We start from the raw sequence: 24,131 nt of genomic DNA, 5'->3' as shown, positions 1-24,131 counted from the left end.
CAACGCAGAAACTGGCCCTTCGGCCCACCGAGTCCACGCCGACCAGCGATCACCCCGTACACCAGCACTATCCCGCACACCAGGGACAATTTTACGATTTACAGAAGCCAACCAACCTAAAAGCCTGTACGTCTTTGGCGTGTGGGAGGAAGCCAGAGGGCCTGGGGAAAACGCACGCAGGTCACGGGGAGAAAGTACAAACCTCTTACAGACAGCACCCGTAGCAGTCGGTGGCTACCGCATTGGAAAGGGGGATCACGGTGGCTGGGATTTACATGGCGGTGGACCCATGGGGACGGCCCGTGCTGCCGGTCATGCTGTCCAACGTTCCCCCTTATGTTCCGGACGCGCTCCTGCTCCCACATGTAACTAAGCTGGGGGAGGTGCGGTCTGGGCCCACCAAACTGTTGCATAGGTTGGATGATCCCGAAATGCAGCATGTATTAACGTTCAATCGCCGTGTGTACATACAGCTGGCATAGGGGATTGATATGGAGGGGAGCTTTGAGGTTGAATGGGAAGGATTCTGCTATCGCGTGTTTTGGAACACGGGCCAAGCACGCTGCCATGCATGCAAAGAGGTGGGGCATTTCCGCAGGAATTGTCCCAAGCACCAGGCTGCCAGCTCCTCCAAGGTGGCCCAGGAAGGCAGTGCTGGCCCATCTGGGGCTGCTGGTTCTACCACGGTGGCCCGTGATGATTTTGTTCCCTTGCCCCCAACCTCCATTCCCCCACCACCCCCATGTCCCGTACCTGTGGCGGAGGATGCCGGTGCAGGGTGGGGGGTGGATGAGGGGCACTGGGAGAGACAGAAGAGTAAGAAAGCTAAAAGGAAGAAGAAGAACGTTCAAGCGGGACGCCAGGCAGAAGGTCACCTTAATGAGGGTCCCCCGGCAGTAGATATTATCGAACTCGCCTCTGAGCCTGAGGGTCTGAGGGCTGGAGAGGATGAGCAGGTAGATGGCGGGGCGGAGGAACAGGCTTCAGCAATGGAGCTGACTGTACCACCGCACGCTAGTGGTTATAAGAGGAGGAGGCACGGGTCCTCTGACACGGAGAACGGCCCTGAAGGTCAGGGGCGACCTGAAGGGAGGTGTTTCTCCCCTGTTGAGGCAGAGTACCCAGTACACGCTACCTGTGGGCAGGAGGATGCCTCTGTAGTGCAGGGACCACCTGAGAGTGGTGACACACTACCCGAGGGGGCTGTTCCCCCAGGGATTGCGTCCGCTGGCTTAGAGGGTGACCAGGGGAAGATTGATGGGGGGGACTTGAGTGTGGGGGTGGGTCCCCAGCCCATGCTCCCCATTGAGGCTACGAGTCCTATTGAGGGGTGTGCTGCCCCATCGGCTGAGGGAGCAGGGGAGACTCCGGGAACATCGCCCCCTGAGGGCCAGAGCGAGGTGGTTCCCCTGGTGGTGGGGGACGGGGACTCTCTGGGTGACGGTGCTGGGCCGGGTGCCCTGGGTGCGAAGGAGGACATGGTCGTTTCGGATCGTGTCCTTCGGTCGGACTCCAGACGTACCCTCTCACTGCCCGCCCCGGAGACTTCCTCCGACATCACTGCCCCCAATCCGGTTACAGAGGGCGGTGGGGGTGTGCAGGAGCCTGGCCATTTACCAGGCAGCTTGCCACAGTTAGAGGTACCGGTACCTGCCCCCGTCACTGATCCTGGGGGTGGGATGGTGACGGAGGAGGGACCGGGTGATGTGGCCGACCCGCCCACCTCACAGGGAGGGGTGAGCGAGGCGGCTGGGAGTCAGAACTATCCAGACTCGGGCTCAGACATTGAGTGGGAGGAGGAGGGGGACGTGGAGTCCAGCGACAGTGAGTTGATGGACTGTCCCACCCGCAGCCCCGTGTCTCGGCTTGTTGATATCTGGGAACTCCGGAAGTTTCTGAAGGACAGCAGAGGGAAGAGGAATAAGGCAGATCTGGCTGTCAACCGCTGGTCAGACCTGACGGTACCCTTGCAGTCCATTTATGCCATCCTTCAGGAGGAGGGGAACATGGCAGGTGTATTGAAAAATGAGCGGCGCCAGCTCCAAGAGCTTTTTAAGTCCCTAAAGAAAGGGCAGAGGGCTCGGGGAGGCTCCATTCCGTCAAGGGGGGCTGGTAAAAGTTCTTGTGCGCTTTCAAAATGAAGCTCACTATAGCCAGCCTGAATATTAATGGGGCCAGGGAGTCTCTCCGTAGGTTTCACCATCTCTCGGTGCTGAGGGACGGGAGGTACGCGGTGAGCTTCCTGCAGGAAACATACACTGTGGCTAGTGACGAGCCCACCTGGCTCCTGGAGTGGGAAGGGGGGGTCTACATGACCCCCCCTTCCTGTTGGCCCCATCTTTCCAGCCGGAGATTGTCAAGGTGCAGGACATTGTACCAGGCCGGTTGTTGTATCTGGCCGTGCGCCTGGATGGCGTGCCGTTACATTTTATTAATGTGTACGCCCCCAAGAGCGGTGCTATGCAGACGCGGTTAACACAAGAAGTGACCGCGCTGTTGAACACCATCGATCGGGGGGAGTGTGTTTTCCTGGGGGGTGATTTTAATTGTACCCTTGAGGCGAGAGATCGCTCTGGCATTCAGCGCGATCCGGCAGCGGTCAAGACATTAAGGGAGTTGGTGGATTCTTTTGAGCTAGTAGATGCTTGGAGGAATTTCCATCCCAACTCCGGCGCCTTCTCGTACAGGTTTAAGGGGGGTGGTTCCCGTATTGACCGTGTATATGTGTCTAAGGCTTATGTGTCCTGTGTCTCGGCAGCCTCCATGCGGTTGGAGCCGTGCTCGGACCACTGCCTGGTGCGAGTGGACTTTATCCCAACGCGCACACGGGCAGGGTCCGCGTACTGGCACTTCAACAACCGGCTGCTGGAGGAGCGCCGGTTCCGGGACTCATTCAAGCAGTTCTGGGCAGAGTGGAGGGAAAGGCAGGGGCGTTTCCCTTCCCTAAGGCAGTGGTGGGATGTAGGGAAGGCTTACGTCCGTCTGTTTTGCCAGGACTACACGAGGGGGTCGACCAAGGGGCGGGACTCCGAGATCGGACGGCTTGAGAGAGAGTTGCTCGACTCGGAGTCTCGCCTGGGTCAGACGGAGGGGGAATCGTGTGAGTGGGAGGAGTACCAGGAGAAGAAAGGGGCACTGAGGGACTTGCAGCTGAGGAGGTCCCGGGGCGCGTATGTGAGGTCGCGAGTCCAGATGTTGCACGATCTGGACCGCGCCTCCCCCTTTTTCTTCTCCCTGGAAAAGTGCCGAGGTGCCCGCAGGCAGTTTGTCGAGTTGCTTGCGGACGATGGCTCCTCCATCACGGATCCGGAGAGGATCGGTGCCTCAGTTTGGTCGTTCTATGACACTCTGTTCTCCGAGGGAACATCTAGTGGGGAGGCACAAGGGGTGCTGTGGGAGGGCTTACCCGTAGTGTGCAGGGAGGTGGCTGAGCGCCTCGATGATCCCCTAACTCTGGAGGAGTTGACTGGTGCCCTGCACCAGCTCAGTAGGGGCAAGTCTCCGGGGCTGGATGGGCTGACTGTGGAGTTTCTTCGAGCCTTCTGGGGTGTCCTGGGGGGCGATTATGTGAAGGTGTTGGGGGAGAGCCTGGCGACCGGGGAGATGCCCTTCTCGTGGCACAGGGCAGTCGTCGTCCTGCTGCCCAAGAAGGGTGATCTCCGCCTCTTGAAGAACTGGCGCCCGGTCTCTCTTCTCAGTACGGGTTACAAAGTCTTTGCACGGGCATTGGCCAATCGCCTGGGGCCCATGCTGTCCCATGTGATCCACCCTGACCAGTCCTACACAGTCCCGGGCCGGTCCATCCAGGACAATATCCATCTGGTCCGGGACCTGATCCATCTGTGCCAGAGGGCTGGTCAGTCCGTTGCCTTTCTCTCCCTTGACCAGGAGAAAGCGTTTGACCGGGTGGGACACGACTACCTTCTCGGGACTCTGCGGGCGTTTGGGTTCGGACCCCATTTTGTGGCCCGGGTCCGGCTCCTATACGCTGCCGCAGAGTGCCTGGTCAAGGTCAATGGCTCTTTGTTGGCTCCCATTCACTTTGGGAGGGGGGTTCGTCAGGGATGCCCCATGTCCGGCCAGCTTTATTGCCTCTGTGTGGAGCCATTCCTGTGCCTCCTACGGAGGCGGCTGGCAGGTTTGGCTTTGCCGGGGCCGGGGGTGGAGGTGGTTCTCTCGGCCTACGCCGACGATGTGTTACTAATGTTCACCGACCTGGTTGACCTGCGGAGGATGCGTGAGTGCCAGCGGGTGTTCTCAGCCGCATCCTCCGCCAGGATCAACTGGGGGAAGTGTGCTGGGCTCTTGGTGGGTCAGTGGCAGGTAGACTCCCTGCCGGAGGAGATGGCAGTTTTTGCGTGGAGCACCACGCACCTCCTCTATCTGGGGATCTACCTGAGTCCCACTGAGGGGGCTTGGCAGGCGAATTGGCAGGAGCTGGAGGCGAAGGTGGTCGTCCGTGTGGGGCGCTGGTCAGGCCTCCTTGGTGTGTTATCATATCGGGGTAGGGCTTTGGTCATAAACCAGCTGGTGGCCTCTCTGCTGTGGTACCGGCTGGCCACTCTGGTCCCGTCCTCTCGTTTCATCGCCATGATACAGAGGAGGTTAGTTAACTTCTTCTGGGGTGAGAGGAACCACTGGGTCTCTGCTGGGGTTCTGAGTCTCCCGTTGGAGGAGGGCGGTCAGGCGCTGGACTGCGTCCGCACTCAGGTGGCAGCCCTCCAACTCAGGACCTTGCGGAGGTACGTGTACTCCGAGTTCCCTCCCAGATGGCACTCGCTGGCCACGTACTTTTTCTGCCAGGGGCGCTGCCTCCAGGAGGGATCACGGCTCCCGGTAGCGGGCATGAGTCAGCGCGCTAGGCGGGAGTTGCCTGGTTTTTACCGTGATCTCCTGAGAGCCAGGAATTTGGTCACCTTCAGCCAGGGCGCTGCTCCTCAGGGGGAGGGGGGTGCTGTGGTTGTGAGGGGGGCCGGTCCTCACCCTGTCACGGTGGGTGTCGAGGAGAGGCGTGTGCGTGGAGCGATTCCGACTGGGCTTACCCCCGCTCCGTCGGAATTGCTCATTGGGCCCACGGCACGGGTCCCTTCCCGAGAGCCGGCCCCACGCAATATGAGCCGCCTTTCCCAGATGCCCAGCGTGCCATTCCGTGACGCGGAGAGGCGCGTTTTGTACATCTGCTCCTGCACACTCTCCACTTCCTCGCTCTCGTCTTCCGTCCGGACACGCCCTGGCGGTCCGTGTTACCACCTGACGGCGGGAGCGGTCCCCAGTGGAGGTCTCTCTATAAGGGGGTCCTCCCGCTTTACATCGGGGACCTGGGGTGGAGAGTGTTGCATAAGGCTATAGCCTGTAACAGGTACTTGAGCCGGTTCACGGTCTCGTCTGCCGCCTGTCGCTTCTGCGGTGAGGAGGAGACCGTGTACCATTTGTATACAGAGTGCGTGAGGTTACAGCCCCTGTTCCAGTATCTGAAGGGGCTGCTCCTCAAGTTCTGGCTCCATTTTAGCCCTACGATTTTAATTTTTGGGCACCCGGTACAGAGGGGGGAGGGTCAGGAGGGAGGAGGGGGTCTCCCTGTCGGTCTGCTCCTGGGCCTGGCCAAGATGGCCATCCGCGGGTTCAGGCAGCGGGCAGTCGACGGCCTCACAGAAGTCGGCTGCCTACCCCTGTTCCGGGCTTACGTCCGTGCCCGCGTGTCCCTGGAGAGGGAACACGCGGTGTCCACGGGGACACTGGAGGCCTTCCGGGAACGCTGGTCGCCGCGGGGGGTTGAATGTATTGTTGACAGAGATGGCGGGATTTTAATGTGATAATTGTTTAATTTGTAAACTGCCGATACAGGCGGCTTTTGTTTGATCACATTTTGCTTAGTATGTTTGTATGTTTTTCTTTGGAATAAAACTTTTATATATTAAAAAAAAAAAAAAAAAAGTAGTCAGGATTGAACCCGCGTCCCTGGCGCTGTAAGGCAGCAACTCTCCCGCTAAGCCACAGTGTCTCCCTCCTAATCTCATTTACCAGCTGTTGGTACCATAGGCTCCATGCCTTGGCATGACAACTGCTCTGCCCAAGGCAGTGAGAAATGGGCAGAGTGTTGTGGATGTAGCTTAGTACATCCCACAAACAGCCTCCTCCACTAACCCTCACTCACTCCCCTCCATCCACCCGCTGAGTTACTCCAGCACTTGCAGTCTCTCTCTTTGGTATAAACCAGCATCTGCAGTTCTTTGGTTCTACAGGTTTGTAGGTTAATTGGCCCCAGTGCGTAGGATAGAACTAGTATACGGGGGATTGCTGGTCTGTGCTAGGGTTGCCAACTGTCCCGTATTAGCCGGGACATCCCGTATTTTGTGCTAAATTGGTTTGTCCCGTACGGGACCGCCCTTGTACTGTATTAGGCCCAGACGGCGCTGTAGGCCCGGACACTGTAGGCCTGGACACTGTAGGCCCGGACACTGTATGCCCGGACACTGTAGGCCTGGACACTGTAGGCCCGGACACTGTATGCCTGGACACTGTAGGCCCGGACACTGTAGGCCCGGACACTGTAGGCCCGGACACTGTAGGCCCGGACACTGTATGCCCGGACACTGTATGCCTAGACACTGTAGGCCCGGACACTGTAGGCCCGGACACTGTAGGCCCGGACACTGTAGGCCCGGACACTGTAGGCCCGGACACTCTAGCCCGGAGGCCACAGCATTCCCGGACAGTGTAGGCCCGGGCGCCGCCAAACGGAAGTTGCGTAGCAACCCGCCTCCCGCCCCGGGCGGCCGCCATTGGTGGAGCGGGTGCACGTGGCCGCTGGCTGGGTGAGGTCACCATTGTCCCTTATTTGGGAGCGAGGAAGTTGGCAACCCTAGTCGGTGCTGACTCAGTGGGCCGAAGGGCCTGCTTCCACGCTGTATCTCGAAACTAGTGCCATGGGAAAGCAGGCCACTTAATCAAGGACCATTCATAGTCTGGTCATTCTCTCTCTTGTTCTCTCTCCCACCCCGTGAAAGATACAGAAGTTTGAAAGCAACCTAGCATCGGCAATTATCTGACCCTTGTATAGACCTCTCACATGCCTAGAATTTATTCCCGATATCCCGATCTACCTCTATTATGGCCCGTTCATCGTTTTTTAGCCACACTTTCTCTGTAGCATTTGGTGTTTAGTTTAATTTTAGTTTAGAGATACAGTGTGGGAATTGTGAATCTGTGGAATTCTTTGCCACAGAAGGCTGTGGAGGCCAAGTCAGTGGATATTTTTAAGGCAGAGATAGATAGATTCTTGATTAGTACGGGCATCAGAGGTTATGGGGAGAAGGCAGGAGAATGAGGTTGGGAGGGAGAGATAGATCAGCCATGATTGAATGGCGGAGTGGACTTGATGGGCCGAATGGACTAATTCTGCTCCTATCACTTCTGACCTTATGAACTGGTCCTTCGGCCCACCTGTACACTTGTTCTACCTGATACTCTAGGGATAATTTACAGAAGCCAATAATCCCAAAAATGAATGAATCAAATTTTATTGTCATTGAAAACTATATACCAGATGAGTGCGTATTTGAACGAAATTCCCTTGCAACTGGCTCACAACATAACACAGAATAATAAAAATTGATTAAAGAGAAATAAATAATAAGTAACTCGCACATAAAATAATAGAAACATAGAAACATAGAAAATAGGTGCAGGAGTAGGCCATTCGGCCCTTCGAGCCAGCACCGCCATTCAATATGATCATGGCTGATCATCCAACTCAGTAGCCTGTACCTGCCTTCTCTCCATACCCCCTGATCCCTTTAGCCACAAGGGCCACATCTAACTCCCTCTTAAACATAGCCAATGAACTGGCCTCAACTACCTTCTGTGGCAGAGAATTCCACAGACTCACCACTCTCTGTGTAAAGAAATGTTTTCTCATCTCGGTCCTATAAGACTTCCCCCTTATCCTGAAACTGTGACCCCTTGTTCTGGACTTCCCCAACATCGGGAACAATCTTCCTGCATCTAGCCTGTCCAACCCCTTAAGAATGGTGGCCTGTCCGACCCCTTAATGGTGGGGGATTATTGGGAATTCAAGAGTCTGATGGCTCGGGGGAAGAAGCTATTGCAGAACCTGGCTGTTCTGCTCCGTGTGCTGCAGTACCTTTGACCTGAGGGCAGCAGGGTGAACAGTCCGTGATGGAGATGGGTGAGGGGGGTCTTTAATGATATTTGTGGCCTTGGACAAGCAGCGTTTGTGTGCAATGTCCTGGGTGGAAGGAAGTGAAGTCTCGGTGATTTTCTCAGCCGCCCTCGCCACTCCCCGCACGGACTTCCAGTCTGAGGCTTTGCAGTCCCCAGACTAGACAGGGATCCAGTTGGTCAGTGTGCTCTCTGTGGAGCCTCTGTAGAAAGTGGTGAACCAAAGAACTGCAGATGCTGGTTTATACCCAAGACAGACACACAACGTGCTGGAGTAACTCAGCGGATCAGGCTGCATCTCTGGAGAAAAAGGAAAGATGATGTTTCGGGTTAGGAACTCTTTGGTGACCCTCGGACTATCCTCGATCGGACTTTACTGGCTTTATCTTGCACTAAGCGCTATTCCTCTATCATGTATCTATACACTGAAACTGGCTCGATTGTAATGATATGTAGTCTGGAATTTAGAAGGATGAGAGGAGATCTTATCGAAACGTATAAGATTATTAAGGGGTTGGACACGTTAGAGGCAGGAAACATGTTCCCAATGTTGGGGGAGTCCAGAACAAGGGGCCACAGTTTAAGAATAAGGGGTAGGCCATTTAGAACTGAGATGAGGAAAAACCTTTTTCAGTCAGAGAGTTGTGAATCTGTGGAATTCTCTGCCTCAGAAGGCAGTGGAGGCCAATTCTCTGAATGCATTCAAGAGAGAGCTATATAGAGCTCTTAAGGATAGCGGAGTCAGGGGGTATGGGGAGAAGGCAGGAATGGAGTACTGATTGAGAATGATCAGCCATGATCACATTGAATGGCGGTGCTGGCTCAAAGGGCCGAATGGCCTCCTCCTGCACCTATTGTCTATCGTCTATTCTGCTGCTTGGATAGCAGGCAACAAAAGCTTCTCACTGTACCTCGGTACACGTGACAGTAAACTAAACTGAGCTGACATTCCAAAGGTGGCCTCACCAGCGCCTTATAAATCCTCAGCTTGGCACCCTTGCCTTTCTATTCCAGTCCTCTCCGAATGCGTTGCGTTTGCAACGCGTCTTCAGGAGAGGAGACAAAGTAGCATCTGCTTGAAGCTATCTATCACCATCTATTTGGCTAAATATTTATTGCCACTGTCAACGTTTGCCGCCTGGGGTCCCACCAGAAGCTTGCTGGTTCACGAGAACGCAGACGCAGATGTGATGAATGGTGTCTTTGCCTTATTCCGAGATTCAGCGTCAGACCAAGATTAATCTTCGGCGGTTTCTCACTGGGTTTCCATCTGCGTTGTGGAGAAGATTAAAACAAAAGCACGATGGCCCGCTATCCATCATGTGCCCTCGCTCCCATCGTCTACGGCGCGGGAGGGATGGTCCATGGTTGAAGATCTACAGTACGGTGCGGGGCGGCACGGTGGCGCAGCGGTAGATTTACTGCCTTACAGCGAATGCAGCGCCGGAGACTCAGGTTCGATCCCGACTATGGGCGCTGTCTGTACGGAGTTTGCACGTTCTCTCCCCGTGACCCGTATGGGTTTTCTCAGGGATCTTCGGTTTCCTCCCACACTCCAAAGACGTGCAGGTTTGCAGGTTTCACAAAATGCTGGTGCAACTCAGCGAGTCAGGCAGCATCCTAGAGAGAAGGAATGGGTGACATTTCGGGTCGAGACCCTTCTTCAGCATCCTGGAGAGAAGGAATGGGTGACGATTCGGGTCGAGACCCTTCGTCAGACTGAGAAGGGTCTCGACCCGAAACATCACCCATTCCTTCTCTCCTGAGATGCTGCCTGACCTGCTGAGTCACTCCAGCATTTTGTGAAATAAATACCTTCGATTTGTACCAGCATCTGCAGTTATTTTCCTACAGGTTTGTAGGTTGATTGGCTTTGTATAAATGTAAATTGTCCCTAGTGTGTGTAGGATAGAGTCAATGTGTGGGGATCGGTGGTCGGTGTGGACTCGGCGGGACGAAGGGCCTGTTTCCTTGCTGTATGTCTAAGCTAAAAACTAAAGTACAAGACGCTGGTGAGGCCACATTTAGAGCATTGTGAAGATAGACACAAAATACTGTGGTAACTCAGCGGGTCAGGCAGCATCTCTGGAGAAAAGGAATAGGTGACGTTCCGGGTCGAGACCCTTCATCTGACCCAAACCTGGGTTTGAGTCTCAACCCGAAACGTCCGCCATTTGTCTTTTTTCGCCCAGAGATGCTGCCTGACCCCGCTGAGTTACTCCCGCATTTTGTGTCTATCGTCAGTGTAAACCAGCCAATTCGTGGTTGCGTTTGTTATTGTAGATATTGTTCACTCTGCGGCAAGGCAGAGAGGAATCTCATTGTAACCTTGGGGTAAATGACAGTCAACTAATCGGGCAGTCTGTACCAGGGGCGACGCCGTGATGCTTGAACAGGGACACACGGAGAGGCAGCAGCGGGAGAGGGCGATGCAGAACTCTCGTTTGGAGAGAGGAGGAGAACTTCTTCACAGGAGACGGACGAACCTTCAGGAGATTCCACGGTGGAGCAGATGGAACGTGCAGGAAGGAAGCAGGTCCTCGACCCGAAACGTCACCCATTCCTTCTCTCCAGAGATGCTGCTGCCTGTTCCAGTTACTACAGCATTTTGGTACTGTCGTGTTTGACACTGATGCCCAGGACCCTGTTTCATTTTGTTCACAAAGTCACAGAGTGATACAGTGTAGAAACAGGCCCTTCGGCCCAACTTGCCCACAACGGCCAACATGCCCCAGCTACACTAGTCCCACCTGCCCGCTTTTGGTCCATATCCCTCCAAACCTGTCCTATCTATGTACCTGTCTCTTAAACGTTGGGACAGTCCCAGCCTCAACCTACTCCTCTGGCAGCTTGTTCCATACACCCACCACCCTCTGTGTGGAAAAGTTACCCCTCAGATTCCTATTAAATCTTTTCCCCTTCACCGTGAACCTAAGTCCTCTGGTCCTTGATTCCCCAACTCTCTTTTTTTTACAAATACTTTATTCCAAAAACAAAAACAAACATACAAATTAGTAATGCGATCAAATCAAAAGCTGCCCGTGTCGGCAGTTTAGATTTAGATTTGGATTTAGAGATACAGCGCGGAAACAGGCCCTTCGGCCCATCGAGTCCGCGCCGCCCAGAGATCCCCGCACATTAACACTATCCTACACACACTAGGGACAATTTTAACATTTACCCAGTCAATTAACCTACAAACCTGTACGTCTTTGGAGTGTGGGATCAAACCGAAGATCTCGGAGAAAACACACGCAGGTCACGGGGAGAATGTACAAACTCCGTACAGATGGCGCCCGTAATCGGGATCGAACCCGAGTCTCCGGCGCTGCATTCGCTGTAAGGCGGCAACTCTACCGCTGCGCCACCGTGCCGTCGTTTATAAATAAAACAGATGTCAGATTAAAGTTCCGCCAACTTTGTTAATGATGCATTCGACCTCCCGCGGCGACTGGCGGTCACGGAAGGCCTCCAGCGTCCCCGTGGACACCACATGTTCCCTCTCCAGCGTCACGCGGGCACGGACGTAAGCCCGGAAGAGGGGGCAGGCAGCCGAACCCCTGTGTGGCCGTCGCCTAACCGCTGCCTGGACCCGCGGACGGCCATCTTGGCCAGGCCTATCCCCTTACTCTGGGCAAGAGATTCTGTGCGTCTACCCGATCTATTCAATAGACAATAGGTGCAGGAGGAGGCCATTCGGGTTTGCAGGTTTCACAAAATGCTGGTGCAACTCTGCGAATCAGGCAGCATCCTAGAGAGAAGGAATGGGTGACATTTCGGGTCGAGACCCTTCGTCAGACTGAGAAGGGTCTCGACCCGAAACATCACCCATTCCTTCTCTCCTGAGATGCTGCCTGACCTGCTGAGTTACTCCAGCATTTTGTGAAATAAATACCTTCGATTTGTACCAGCATCTGCAGTTATTTTCCTACAGGTTTGTAGGTTGATTGGCTTTGTATAAATGTAAATTGTCCCTAGTGTGTGTAGGATAGAGTCAATGTGTGGGGATCGGTGGTCGGTGTGGACTCGGCGGGACGAAGGGCCTGTTTCCTTGCTGTATGTCTAAGCTAAAAACTAAAGTACAAGACGCTGGTGAGGCCACATTTAGAGCATTGTGAAGATAGACACAAAATACTGTGGTAACTCAGCGGGTCAGGCAGCATCTCTGGAGAAAAGGAATAGGTGACGTTCCGGGTCGAGACCCTTCATCTGACCCAAACCTGGGTTTGAGTCTCAACCCGAAACGTCAGCCATTTGTCTTTTTTTCGCCCAGGGATGCTGCCTGACCCCACTGAGTTACTCCCGCATTTTGTGTCTATCTTCAGTGTAAACCAGCCAATTCGTGGTTGCGTTTGTTATTGTAGTCATTGTTCACTCTGCGGCAAGGCAGAGAGGAATCTCATTGTAACCTCGGTGTAAATGACAGTCAACTAATCGGGCAGTCTGTACCAGGGGCGACGCTGTGATGCTTGAACAGGGACACACGGAGAGGGAGCAGCGGGAGAGGGCGATGCAGAACTCTCGTTTGGAGAGAGGAGGAGAACCTCTTCACAGGAGATGGACGAACCTTCAGGAGATTCCACGGTGGAGCAGATGGAACGTGCAGGAAGGAAGCAGGGCCTCGGCCCGAAACGTCACCCATTCCTTCTCTCCAGAGATGCTGCTGCCTGTTCCAGTTACTACAGCATTTTGGTACTGTCGTGTTTGACACTGATGCCCAGGACCCTGTTTCATTTTGTTCACAAAGTCACAGAGTGATACAGTGTAGAAACAGGCCCTTCGGCCCAACTTGCCCACACCGGCCAACATGCCCCAGCTACACTAGTCCCACCTGCCCGCTTTTGGTCCATATCCCTCCAAACCTGTCCTATCTATGTACCTGTCTCTTAAACGTTGGGACAGTCCCAGCCTCAACCTACTCCTCTGGCAGCTTGTTCCATGCACCCACCACCCTCTGTGTGGAAAAGTTACCCCTCAGATTCCTATTAAATCTTTTCCCCTTCACCGTGAACCTAAGTCCTCTGGCCCTTGATTCCCCAACTCTCTTTTTTTTACAAATACTTTATTCCAAAAACAAAAACAAACATACAAATTAGTAATGCGATCAAATCAAAAGCTGCCCGTGTCGGCAGTTTAGATTTAGATTTGGATTTAGAGATACAGCGCGGAAACAGGCCCTTCGGCCCATCGAGTCCGCGCCGCCCAGCGATCCCCGCACATTAACACTATCCTACACACACTAGGGACAATTTTAACATTTACCCAGTCAATTAACCTACAAACCTATACGTCTTTGGAGTGTGGGAGGAAACCGAAGATCTCGGAGAAAACCCATGCAAGTCACGGGGAGAACGTACAAACTCCGCACAGACGGCGCCCGTAGTCGGGATCGAACCCGAGTCTCCGGCGCTGCATTCGCTGTAAGGCGGCAACTCTACCGCTGCGCCACCGTGCCGCCCTTTACAAATAAAACAGATGTCAGATTAAAGTTCCGCCAACTTTGTCAATAATACATTCGACCTCCCGCGGCGACTGGCGTTCACGGAAGGCCTCCAGAGTTCCCGTGGACACCACGTGTTCCCTCTCCCGCGTCACGCGGGCACGGATGTAAGCCCGGAAGAGGGGGCAGGCAGCCGGACCCCTGTGTGGCCGTCGCCTAACCGCTGCCTGGACCCGCGGACGGCCATCTTGGCCAGGCCCATCCCCTTACTCTGGGCAAGAGATTCTGTGCGTCTACCCGATCTATTCAATAGACAATAGGTGCAGGAGTAGGCCATTCGGCCCTTCGAGCCAGCACCACCATTCAATGTGATCATGGCTGATCATTCTCAATCAGTACCCCATTCCTGCCCTTTCCCCATACCCCCTGACTCCGCTATCCTTAAGAGCTCTATCCAGCTCTCTCTTGAATGCATTCAGAGACTTGGCCTCCACTGCCTTCTGAGGCAGAGAATTCCACAGATTCACAACTCTCAGACTGAAAACGTTTTTCCTCATCTCCGTTCTAAATGGCCTTCCCCTTTATTCTTAAACGGTGGCCCCTGGTTCTGGACTCCCCCAACATTGGGAACATGTTTCCTGCCTCTGACGTGTCCAACCCCTTAATAATCTTATTCCTCTCGTGATGTTATATTTCATATTGTGGTTTCACATCGAGGTCTTTAAACATGTGAGTGGCATCTCCAGACATCTCAAAGTACAGTTAAAGGTCAAACAAGGAGTCTTTATTTGTCATACACAATGGGTATAAACCAGAACATTGGAATTCCTGCTTGTCACAGCTTTGCGGGCTCATTAGATGTAACAACTACAACGAATAAATATATTACAGACCATGATGTTGACGCAATGTCGCAGCGGGTAGAACCGCTACCTCACAGCGCCAGAGTCCCGGGTTCGATCCTGGACCTCAGCTGCCAACTGTGTGGAGTTTGTACGATTTTCCCTGGGACCGCGTGGGTTTCCTCCCGGTGCTCCGGTTTCATCCCACATCCCAAAGACAGTTTCAGCTTGGTTTCAGTTTAGTTTATTGTCACGTGTACCGAGGTACGGTGAAAAGCTTTTGTTGCGTGCTAACCACGATACATCGCGCGCGGGCGTGCAGGTTTAATCGGCCTCTGCAAAATACCGAACGCAGGCAGGTGAGGATTGTCTTTGGAGCCTTGTCTCCAGAGATGCTGTCTGTCCCGCTGAGTTACTCCAGCATTTTGTGTCCAATGCGGGAGTAACTCAGCAGGACAGGCAGCATCTCTGGAGAAAAGAAATGGGTGACATTTCGGGTCGAGACCCTTCTTCAGACCCGAAACATCACTTATACCACTCCAGTCCGTTCTTTACTGACCTGATCAATCTCCACAGATGATTATCTAATCTGGTCTCCGTTAGTCTACTGTTTCGTGCACCAGAGAAGTCTGACTGTTTAACTGATAAGGTCTCACCAATCCTGAACATGCTGGTCAAGGGTGGAGAGGGGTTGATGAGCTTGTTTTTATTAATGTACAAATACTTCAGCTCCTTATCCGAAACGTCTTCCATTCCATTCACTGACACGACCATTACAATAGAATTCAAGACACAAAACGCTGGAGTAACTCAGCGGGACAGGCAGAGAGATGGAATAGACGACAATTCTGGGTTGAGACCCTTCTTCAGACTGATTCGGAAGGGTCCCGACCCGAAACGTCACCCATTCCTTCTCTCCAGCGATAGATACTGCCAGTCCTGCCGAGTTACTCCATCATTTTGTGTCTATCTTCACTTTAAACCAGCATCTGCAGTTCCTTCTGACGGAATAGAATTCAAAGGAACTTTATGCAAAGGCTTCTGGCTGTGTACCTATTGGCAAGTGTTCAGAAATGAAAATAACTATAATTATAACTCAGCACATCATCCTTGGTCCCTGCAGTCTGTTCTTTACTGACCTGATCACTCCCCACAGATCATTATCTAATCTGGTCTCCCTTAGTCAACTCTTAGTGTGTCTGACCCCTGTCAGTCTATTGTTGTTGGAGCAGATGCCTGTCATTCTGATGTTTCGTTTCGTTTAGTTTAGAGATACAGCCTGGAAACAGGCCTTTCGGCCCACCGAGTCCACGCCGAACAGCGGCCTCCGCACATTAACACCATCCTACACGCACACTAGGGGACAATTTTACCTCTAGACCGAGCCAATTGACCTACAACCCTGTACGTCACTTTGGAGTGTGGGGAGTAGGGGTTGCCAACTATCTCACTACCAAATACGGGACAAGGTGACGTTCCCGCCCCGCGCACCACGTGACCTCACCCAGCCAGCGGAAAAGTGCTCCCGCTCCACCAACGGCGGCCGCCCGGGCGGAGAGGCGGGTTGCTACGTAACTTCCATTAGGCGGCGCCCGGGCCTCTGGGCCTACACTGTCCGGACCTGCACTGTCCGGGCCTACACTGTCCGGGCCTACACTGTCCGGGCCTACACTGTCCGGACCTGCACTGTCCTGACCTACAACGTCCGGGCCTACACTGTCCGGGCCTACACTGTCCGGGCCTACACTGTCCGGGCCTACACTGGCCGAACCTACACTATCCGGAAGGTGGACACAGACTTTAACCAGCATCTGGAGTTTTTTTCCTACTACACTTTCCGGGCCGACACCGTCCGGGCCTACACCGTCCGGGCCTACAGTGACCCACAGGCCTAATACGGGACAAGGGCGGTCCCATACGGGACAAATCAATTTCGCCCAAAATACGGGATGTCCCGGCTAATACGGGTCAGTTGGCAACGCTACCGACCAGCGACCCCCGCACATTAACACTATCCCACACACATACTGGGGGACAATTTTACATTTATACCTAGCCAAGTAACCTACAAACCTGTACGCCTTTGGAGTGTGGGAGGGAACCGAAGATCTCGGAGAAAACCCACGCAAGTCACGGGGAGAACGTACAAACTCTTTTCAGACTGCATGCATAGTCAGGATCGAACCCGTGTCTCTGGTGCCGCAAGGCAGTAGCTCTACCGCTGCGCCACCGTGCCGTATAGGAAGGAGCTGCAGGTAGACACACAATGCTGGAGTAACTCAGCGGGATTGGTAGCATCTCTGGAGAGACGGAATGGGTGATGTTTCGGGTCGCGACCCTTCTTCAGATGCTGATTTACACCGAAGATAGACACAAAAAGCTGGAGTAACTCAGAGGGCCAGGCAGCATCTCTGGAGGGAAGGAATAGGTGATGTTTGGGGTCTGAAGAAGGGTCTCGACCCGAAAAAAACATCGCCTATTCCTTTTCTCCAGAGATGCTGCCCGACCCGCTGAGTTACTCCAGCATTTTGTGTCCATCTTCCTGTCATTCTGATGTTAGTGTATCTGAACTCCATCAGTCTGAAGAAGGGTCTCGACCCGAAACGTCGCCCATTCCTTCTCTCCTGAGATGCTGCCTGACCTGCTGAGTTACTCCAGCATTTTGTGAATAAATACCTTCGATTTGTACCAGCATCTGCAGTTATTATCTTACACTTCTTGAACTCCGTCAGTCCACTGTTAGTGGGACTGACCCCTTTCAGTTTTCTATTAAGGTCTCAAGATTTCAAGATCAATTTATTGTCATATGTACCAATTAAGGTGCAGTGAAATATTAGTGGGTCCGATCACCGATAATCTAGAATTCTGAAGAAGGGTGTTGACCACAAACATCACCTATTCCTTTTCCCCAGAGATGCTTCCTGACCCGCTGAGTTACTTCAGCACTTTGTGTGTCCCTATCACTGACAATAGACACGAAATGTTGGAGTAACTCAGCGGGACGGGCAGCATCTCTGCAGAGAAGTAATGGTGATGTTTCAGGTCGAGACCCTTCTTCCGACAATCTAGTTTCAGTTCCAGTTTAGTTTATTGTCATAGACAATAGACAATAGACAATAGGTGCAGGAGGAGGCCATCATTCAATGTGATCATGGCTGATCATTCTCAAACAGTACCCCGTTCCTGCCTTCTCCCCATACCCCCTGACTCCGCTATCCTTAAGAGCTCTATCTAGCTCTCTCGTGAATGCATTCAGAGAATTGGCCTCCACTGCCTTCTGAGCCAGAGAATCCCACAGATTCACAACTCTCTGACTGTAAAAGGTTTTTCCTCATTTCCGTTCTAAATGGCCTACCCCTTATTCTTAAACTGTGGCCCCTTGTTCTGGACTCCCCCCCAACATCGGGAACATGTTTCCTGCCTCTAACGTGTCCAACCCCTTAATAATCTTATACGTTTCGATAAGATCTCCTCTCATCCTTCTAAATTCCAGTGTACACAAGCCTATGTACACAACATATGACAGTCCCGCCATTCCGGGAATTAACCTAGTAAACCTACGCTGCACGCCCTCAATAGCAAGAATTGTACCGAGGTACAGTGAAAAGCTTTCGTTGTGTGCTACCCAGTCAGCGGAAAGACAATATATGATTGCAATTAAGATGTCCGTAGAGTACAGTAAAATAACTGCAGATGCTGGTACAAATCCGCAGTGTATAAATACGGGATCAACGGAATAACGTTTAGTGCAAGATAAAGTCTGATTAAAGATAGTCTGAGGGTCTCTAATGAGATAGATGGCAGGTCAGGACCACTCCCCAGTTGGAGATAGGATGATCCAGTTGCCTGATATCAACTGAGAAGAAACTGTCCTCTGAATCTGAAGGTGCGTGTTTTCACCCGTCTGTACCTGATGGGAGAGGGGAGAGGGGAGAAGAGGTGCGAAAACGGATATGTCCAGATTCAGGGGCTAAACTCTAAACTAATAAGTTAGTGGGTCTAATCAATGGAGTTAAGGGATATGGGGAGAAATAGGTGACGTTTTGTGTCGAGGCCCGTCATCAGACTCATAGTCAGGGGAGAGGGAAACTAGAGGTATGAACATAGGTTGAGAACACAAATCAGAGCCGGCGCCGATGACCAATGAATGGTCCATTGTTGGCAGTGGGAGAGGTGATAACGAGGGGATATAAGGAGGCAAAGAGTGGAAATGTTTATCACTATAGCTGTAGCCGAAATGGAGAATGTATCAATATTGTCCAATGGAAGGTATTTATTCACAAAGTGCTGGAGTAACTCAGCAGGTCAGGCAGCATCTCAGGAGAGAAGGAATGGGTGACGTTTCGGGTCGAGACCCTCCCTCAGACTGATGTCAGGGGGGCGGGACAAAGGAAGGATATAGGTGGAGACAGGAAGATAGAGGGAGATCTGGGAAGGGGGAGGGGAAGAGAGGGACAGAGGAACTATCTAAAGTTGGAGAAGTCAATGTTCATACCGCTGGGCTGCAAGCTGCCCAGGCGAAATATGAGGTGCTGTTCCTCCAATTTCCGGTGGGCCTCACTATGGCACTGGAGGAGGCCCATGACAGAAAGGTCAGACTGGGAATGGGAGGGGGAGGGGGAATTGAAGTGCTCGGCCACCGGGAGATCAGTTTGGCCAACACGGACCGAGCGCAGGTGTTGAGCGAAGCGATCGCCGAGCCTGCGTTTGGTTTCGCCGTTGTAAATAAGTTGACATCTGGAGCAGTGGATGCAATAGATGAGGTTGGAGGAGGTGCAGGTGAACCTCTGTCTCACCTGGAAAGACGGTTTGGGTCGGGGATCGCTTGGCTCAACACCTCCAGATTCAGGGACAGTTTCTCCTCGGCTGTTATTAGGCGACTGAACCATCCCACCACAACCAGAGAGCAGTCCTGAACTGCTAACTACCTCATTGGTGACCCTCGGACTATCCCTGGTCGGACTTTGCTGGTTTTACCTTGCACTAAACGTTGTTCCCTTCTCACGTACTGTAAATGGCTCGATTGTAATCACGTGTGGTCTGGCTGGTTAGCAAAAGCTTTTCACTGCAGAGAGAGTTAGACTTAGCTCTTAGGGCTAACGTAACCAAGGGATATGGGGAGAAAGCAGGGTCGGGGTACTGATTTTGGATGATCAGCTGTGATCACATTGAATGGTGGTGCTGGCTGGCTCGAAGGGCCGAACGGCCTACGCCTATTTTCCATGGTTCTATGTTTGTGTGTGTATCCTTCATCTGGTGAAGATGGCTGCAATGCTAATTGCTCAAATTGACAAGAGCCAAATGTATTTGGTCAGATGCAGATTTCCACCCAGCTGCCTGGACTGATAAGACTGATTTATTTCACATCTGTTCATAAACTCCCCCCCCACCCCCCCCCCCCCCCTCCCTTTTGCCCGAAGACAAAAAAACAAATCTCTTATTTATTTTTCTGGCACATCAAATAGATTGAGTCTAAAAGGGGGAGATTTAGTCGGAGCCTTTGTAGCAACGTGGATGAAACAAATCACCCTTTGGTTTGCGAAGGTATCACAAAATGCTGGAGTAACTCAGCAGGTCAGGCAGCATCTAGGAGAGAGCGAATGGGTCATGATTTGGGTCGAGACCCTTCTTCAGACAAAAGTCCCACCCCCCTGACATCAGTCTGAAGAAGGGTCTCGACCCAAAACGTCACCCATTCCCTCTCTCCTAGATGCTGCCTGACCTGCTGAGTTACTCCAGCATTTTGTGATACCTTTGGTTTGCGAAGATCATAAAATCATAAGCGATAGGGTCAGAACTAGGCCATTCGGCCCATCGAGTCTTGAAGGGTCTCGACCCGAAACGTCACCCGTTCCTTCTCTCCAGAGATGCTGCCTGTCCCAGCTTTTTGTGTCTAAGGACAGTATGGGAATGGGTGGGGGAAGTTAAAGGGTTTAGCCACTGGGGGAGAGGGTAGGCCAAGGCAGACTGAGCGGTGGTGTTCACCATGGGATCATAAAAGATCAAAAGTGATAGGATCAGAATTAGGCCATTCGGCCCATCAAGTCTACTCCGCCATTCAATCATGGATGATCTATCTCTCCCTCCTAACCCCATTCTCCTGCCTTCTCCCCATAACCTCTGACACCCGTACTAATGAAGAATACACGCCGATCAGCCAAAACATTGTGCCCTGATGAGCCGAAACATTACGACCACCTGCCTAATATGCTGTTGGTCCTCCGTGTGCAACCCCATACGCAGCAGGGTGCGATGCACTGTGTATTGTGACACATTCCTCCCGTGACCACCATTAAACATTTTCTGTGACTTGTGCCACAGTCGACTTTCTGTCGGTTCGGACCTGACGGGATAGCCTTCGTTGCCCTCGCGCGTCGATGAGCCTTGGGCGCCCAACACCCTGTCTGTCGCCGGTTTGTGATTTGTCCCTCCTCGGACCACTGTCGTTAGGTGCTCACCACTGCTGACCGGGAGCACCCCACAAGCCTTGCCGTTTCAGAGATGCTCTGACCCAGTCGTCTGGCCAGAACAAAGATTTGCCCCTTGTCAAAGTCGCTCAGGTCTTTACTCCTGCCCATTTCTCCTGCATCCCACACATCAACTTCAAGAACTGACTGTTCACTTGCTGCCTAATATATCCCACCCCTTGACAGGTGCCATTGTAACAAGATAATCAATGTTATTCACTTTGTCTGTCAGTGGTCCTAATGTTTTGGCTGAACGGTGAATCTATCTCTGCCTTAAATATATCCACTGACTTGGCCTCCATAGATTCCACAGATTCACCACCCTCTGACCAAAGAAATTCCTTCTCATCTCCTTCCTAAAATAACGTTCTTTAATTCTGAGGCTGTGACCCTCAGTCCTGACTCTTCCACTAGTGGAAACATCCTCTCCACATCCACTCTATCCAAGCCTTTCACTATTCTGTTCGTTTCAGTGAGGTCCCCCCCCCCCTCTCATTCTTCTAAACTCCAACGAGTACAGGCCCAGTGCTGTCAAACGGGAAAGTGGATCCCAGAAGGGTCGACGTGAGGTGGAGTGAAGTAAGGGTGGTGATGCTACCCTGACCTGTGACCTGCCAACCTTGCACTGGAAGAACAGAATGTGGCATAGACAATAGACAATAGACAATAGGTGCCGGAGGAGGCCATTCGGCCCTTCGAGCCAGCACTACCATTCAATGTGATCATGGCTGATCATTCTCAATCAGTACCCCGTTCCTGCCTTCTCCCCATACCCCCTGACTCCGCTATCCTTCAGAGCTCTATCCAGCTCTCTCTTACAATGACCAAGGCCAATCGGAGACTTAATGGTGACAACAGCGGACGACAAGGTGGCGCAGCGGTAGAGTTGCTGCCTTACAGCGCCAGAGACCCGGGTTCGATCCTGACCACGGGTGCTGTCTGTACGGAGTTTGTACCTTCTCCCCGTGACCTGCGTATGTTTTCTCCGAGATCTCCGGTTTCCACCCACGCTCCAAAGACGTGCAGGTGTGTAGAATTAATTGGCTTGGTGTAGATGTAAACTGTCCCTAGTGTGTGTAGGATAATGTTGGTGTGCGGGAATCGCTGGTCAGCACGGACTCGGTGGGCCGAAGGGCCTGTTTCTGCGCTGTACCTCTAAACTAAATTAAACTAAACTAAACTAAACTAAACGGTGGCGCAGCGGTAGAGTTGCTGCCTTACAGCGAATGCAGCGCCGGAGACCCGGGTTCGATCCCGACTACGGACGCCGTCTGTACGGAGTTTGTACGTTCCCCCCGCGACCTGCATGGGTTTTCTCCGAGATCTTCAGTTTCCTCCCACACTCCAAAGACGTGCAGGTGTGTAGGTTATTTGGCTTGGTAAATGTAAAAATTGTCCCTAGTGTGTGTAAGATAGTGTTAATGTGCGAGGATCGCTGGTCGGCGCGGACCCGGTGGGACGAAGGGCCTGTTTTTGCGCTGTATCTCTAAAATAAACTAAACTAAACAGGAACTCAGAGAGATGAAGGGCAAGAGATAGCAGCGAAAAATATCCAAACTAGAAAGACCTCGTGATGTGAGACCACACGTTTGATTGCACTCATTGTTACTACGTTATCTAACTGTTACCGCCCCCTTCTCTCTCTCCCTGACTTTATTTTCTTTCTACAGCGTTCTACAGCGCCCGTCCCAAAACATCACCGATCCATGTTCTCCTGAGATGTCGCCTGATCCGTTGAGTTACTCCAGCACTTCATGTTCTACACAAGATTATAGCATCTGCAGTTTAGTTCAATTCAGTTCAGCAGGGAAACAGGCCCTTCGGCCCACCGAGTCTGCGCCGACCAGTGATCCCCGCACACTAACACTATCCTACACACACATATACGAGGGACAATTTATAATTTTACCAAAGCCAATTAACCTACAAACCTGCACGTCTTTGGAGTGTGGGAGGAAACCGGTGCAGCCAGAGAAAACCCACGCAAGTCACGGGGAGAACATACAAACTCCGTACAGACAGCACCCGTAGTCAGGATCGAACCAGGGTCTCTGGCGCTGTAAGGCAGGAACTCTACCGCTGCGCCACCGTGCCGCACTTGTGTCTTGTACCGTTCCTTGTGTCTATGTAACTCCAGAGATGCTGCTTGATCCGCTGAGTTACTTCAGCACTTTGTGTTCAATGACAAGAGGGAATTAGCTCCCTGATCGTACACCACTTCAAGCTCAGATGGGAGACCAATGTTTCAAAGGAGCCTCTTGCCTTGCAGAAAGATTAGCTGTTTATTAGATTATTTCACCTTAATTTACTGAATAATGGTTTCAAAGTGCTCTAATGTGGTTTTAATGAGCTGTTTTTAAATTTACGAGTAATATTTGTTTTTCACTTATATATATATCATTGCTAATAGTTTTGTAATATTCCAGAACCGCACGGTGGCACAGCGGTCGAGCTGCTGCCTCACAGCGCCAGAGACCTGACTTTTATATCCTGATGACTACCAGTGCTGTCTGTACGGAGTTTGTACGTTCTCCCCGCACCGGCCAACATGTCCCAGCTACACTAGTCCCACCTGCCTGTGCTTGGTCCATATCCTTCCAAACCTGTCCTATCCATGTACCTGTCTAACTGTTTCTTAAATGATGGGATAGTCCCAGCCTCAACTACCTCCTCTGGCAGCTGGTTCCATCCACCCACCCCCCTTAGTGTGAAGACGTTACCCCTCAGATTCCTATTAAATCTTTTCCCCTTCACCTTGAACCGATGTCCTCTGGTCCTCGATTCCCCTACTCTGTGCAAGAGACTCTGTGCATCTACCCAATCTATTCCTCTCATGATTTTATACACCTTTATAAGATCACCCCTCATCCTCCTGCGTTCCAAGGAATAGAGACCCAGCCTGCTCAACTTCTCCCTATAGCTCACACCCTCTAGTCCTGGCAACATCCTCGTAAATCTTCTCTGAACCTTCTCAAGCTTGACAATATCTTTCCTATAACAGGGTGCCCAGCAGAGAACACAATATTGAAGAAGGGTCTCGACCCGAAACGTCACCCATTCCTTCTCTCCCGAGATGCTGCCTGACCTGCTGAGTTACTCCAGCATTTTGTGAATAAATCGATTTGTACCAGCATCTGCAGTTATTTTCTTATATCTCTTACAATATTCTAAATGCGGTCTCGCCAATGTCTTGGACAACTG

Source organism: Rhinoraja longicauda, chromosome 12, assembly GCF_053455715.1.
Source record: "Rhinoraja longicauda isolate Sanriku21f chromosome 12, sRhiLon1.1, whole genome shotgun sequence".
In the NCBI taxonomy this organism is placed as follows: Eukaryota; Metazoa; Chordata; class Chondrichthyes; order Rajiformes; family Arhynchobatidae; genus Rhinoraja; species Rhinoraja longicauda.
Note: the sequence above shows the minus strand (reverse complement) of the source record.